The sequence below is a fragment of the Lepisma saccharinum genome, chromosome 11 (genome assembly GCF_977018435.1).
Source record: "Lepisma saccharinum chromosome 11, izLepSacc3.1, whole genome shotgun sequence".
NCBI lineage: Eukaryota > Metazoa > Arthropoda > Insecta > Zygentoma > Lepismatidae > Lepisma > Lepisma saccharinum.
In genome coordinates, this window is record NC_139239.1 from 80680086 (window position 1) to 80684221 (window position 4136).

Genomic DNA, 4136 nt, shown 5'->3' on the forward strand with positions numbered 1-4136 from the left:
TTTAGTTTGTGCAGCAATTTTAATTAATGATTATTTGGAAGTGGCAATATTCTGATTAATTGGAATTTTTTAAAATGTAACATGCGAATGAAAATCAGCACTTACTATATTAATTTATTTTAAACCAAATTTTATAATTGCAAACCTAGACATAATTGAACTAATACTCTTTATGATTATGCCATAATTTATTTAATTTTTAATTTCAAGGCAAGTGTAATGTATAGAGTTAAGAAATTATAAAGTATTTACAAGTACAATTGTTGGAATTGGGGCATCGACTTAAAAAAAAAAAGGAAGTTACTGAGCTGCAGGCTGACAAAGGTTGAGAACCACTGATCTAGAAGGAATGTGTGGTTATGATTTAAGATTCCAGAATATAAAATAACAGCAAAAGGCATAATACAAGTGTTTGCAACACAAGCAAATTATATTGAACAATTCAGCATTTGCCACAGAGCTTGTTGCACATAATTTACATGTTTCTATTCCTTCAGGGTGGTTACAAACACACAAAGCTCTATTACTAGCATATAGCCTGCTACAAAATGTTGCAAGGTAGTGTCTTTTTATTTATATTTTTTATAGTTCTTTTTTGATTTCTTTAATGGTCTATACTAGTACTTTTTACAATCTTATTCACTTTTATTGCCTTGCATATATTCTTCTCTAATAACATGGAAATTACAGTAAGACTAATATTCATTTTAAAAAATGGACTACTGTTAATTACAACAAATCACATTAATTTGAAATAAAATTAATAATTTACTTCTCTACACTTTAATAACATACTTTCTTCTATCCTTTTTGTCTACTTATATATCATCTGGCTATCACACAAAAATTTGATATTTAAAAAATACAAATCTTGATATTTTGTAATTTAAAGATTTTCTGTCTTCTAAATTAGTATGCTGAATATGAATAACAAAGTGCAATGCTTATCTGTTTGATGTTCCTTTCCTTCTTACAACATATATACACTTCAATTGTGTAATGGAAATAGTAGTCAACTTGCAATTATTGTCACAGGTGACCAACAAATGAAGTGCCCTAAAGGAAATCATACAGGGTGTCTCAAAAGTAATAGCACAAACTGACACAGGTGAAAGTACACAATAATAGAAGCAAAAAAGTCTCAGTAAACATGGGTCTGCAAACAAGCCATTTTCGAGATAATCGCGAATGTGTGATTACAAGCCACCACTGACTTCATTGTTTGTAAACGTCATCCTAGTTGGTAAAATGCTAATAATGTGTGCAAATGTGTGGTTAAAAGCCATCACTGATTGTATTTTGTACACACTGAGTGCTTTACTCCTTGCACATTCTGAGGTATGCTCTTTGTTTACAAAACAGAACATTTCAGAGATGTGGCATTGGAATCAAACAGGATGGATACAATCAGTACACAGTCTAGAAATGAGATCTCCAATGACATTTCTTACTGTATGATTAACATTTTACCAACCAGGATGACGTTTACAAACAATGAAGTCACTGGCAGCTTTTAATCACACATTCGCAATTATCTCGAAAACGGTTCATTTGTCAACCAATGTTTACCAAGACTTTTTTGCTTCTATTATCGTGTACTTTCACCTGTGTCAGTTTGTGCCATTACTTATGAGACACCCTATATTCAGAGTGTTGTTATTTAGCACAGGCAAATTTTGATGGTGCATACAGGTGATCAGAGTGGCAAGTTTTCTGAGTAAAGATTTGTTTTTTGTGGCCTCATTTCGATTTTCAAGCCATTGAAAACAACTTTCCTCTGTATGTATGTGACCATGTGGTACAGATTCACTGTTGGCACAGAAATTATTCTTGCAACAAGCTAAAACATTTGTAGAAATCTCAGCAAAAAATGCAGGCTTGGTCATGCCACTGCTCTGTCAAGCAAGGCCCCAAACCAGCCTAGTTACACCCAACTCTCAGCTGTTGCTGTTTCACCTGTGTAGAATTGTTACCCTGTAACAATATAATTTATACAAATGCTTATTCAAGATGAACATTTCTAATGCAAAGCTTATTTGTATGCCATAATTTATTATTATTATTATTATTACATAAGGAAGCAATCGGTAAGAGTATAAATGAAAGTGCTCTTCTGCAACTGCCATGTATTTTTCTCTGATATTGTAGTGCTAAAAGCCTGGAAGAAGAATATCAACTAAAGGTTAAAAGATTAAGAATCAGTAACTTACGTGTGTGTGCATGAGAGTTGTCGAACTACGTTTCGAAGGTTATACTACCTCCTTCTTCAGGTTGAAGCGATGTTTTCAGACACCTGACATGGTGCTTCATCAAGAAATTATTAGTTGAGGATTTAGGTCAAAAGGTATAGGAAAAGACACTTACTAAAAAGATGATGTCAAATACACATAATAAAACCACGCAATACTCTATTAAAACAAAAGAACGTTCCAAGCTGCTGAAGGCAAACTGCCGATCGGTGCTCGGGGTAGGTGAATGTACAGTGTCAGCTCATGCTTGGAGAAGGAAAACTCCTCCCCTCCGGCCTTTCCCCAACTGGGGCTCGTGAGTCACCAATCCCGAGCACCGAACGGCAGTTTGCCTTCAGCAGCTTTGAACGTTCTTTTGTTTTAATAGAGTATTGCGCGGTTTTAGTATGTGTATTTGACATCATCTTTTTAGTAAGTGTCTTTTCCTATACCTTTTGATCTAAATCCTCAACCAACACTTTCTCGATGAGGCACCATGTCAGGTGTCTGAAAACATCGTTTCAACCTGAAGAAGGAGGTAGTATGACCTTCAAAATGTAGTTCGACAAATCTCATGCACACACACGTAAGTTACTGATTTTAAATCTTTTAACTTTTAGTTGATATTCGATTTTGAGCAATTAGCACATTACCAGTATGTTTCCTGGAAGAAGAGTCTTTATACATGTAAACGCTTATGATATTTATTTTCTATGAAAATTATATGTGTTAGTCATTTATAGACACATCCCTTCCATCCCTCACCACAACCTTCATTTTTGTGACACCTTTGTTTTCAATTGAAAAAATCATTTGTGGTCATTTTAGTTCTAAATTCACCTTTACACCCCCCCCCCCCCTAAAAAAGATACTTGAATGATGAAAAATTGTGGTAAAAGTCCTAGCCTCAGCACTCTGAACACATATTCCACAACACTATACAGTCATTGGACACTTCTGGTTGTAACAATTTCAGTTTAAGTGGGATAGTTACAACCCAGATGTGCCCATGACTGTACATCCTAAGCTGGTGCTGGGGCTTACCTTTCAGATACCTCCTCTGCCCTATCTTCCTGATCAGCACTCAAAATGGTGAGATACAGTGGATGGCATGAGTCAAACTAGCAAAATTTGTACAAGGCATCCTTCTACCTCTTTCACTGTCACTGTTTTCAACAATGCACATATCCCCAAACTATCAGTTTTTGTCTCAAAACTTAACATCTCTTACCTAAGAATTTCCACTTAGAACACTATCCTGATTCACAAATGCTGATTGCTTTATCCTTCATGATGTTGATTCATTGACTAATTGATTGATTTCCATCCACTTGATCATACAAGTACAAATTGCACCATGATATGGAACAGGTCAATAACAATAATGTATAATTTTGAATACACACTAAAGAAAACTTTCACCATCAATTTTTTATGTGTGGTGTGGAGCAACTCTGGATGAAAGTAAATGAATCTTTAAAGTGAAAACATCCAGTACATTAAGAAAAGTTTCATGTACGTGTGTGCATTGTGTGCAATACAATTTGGTTGAGAGAAAAATGAATAAAGTTACTTGTGTTATTCTTAAACATATATCAATATTGAACATTAGGCACACACACAAGATGACTACATAGAAATTTTCAGCGAAAAATGCAGGCTTGACCAGGACTCGAACCCAGGTCTCTGGCATACTGTGCCATTGCTCTAACCACTGAGCTACCGAGCTGGCTTAGCCTCACCTGATATTTCGCTATCGCTGTCAGCCATGCCAGGCCGACTCAGTAGCTCAGTGGTTACAGCAATGGCACGGTATGCCAGAGACCCGGGTTCGAGTCTGGGTCGAGCCTGCATTTTTCACTGAAAATTTCTACATAGTACATCTCCTGTGTGCACCTAATCTTCAAT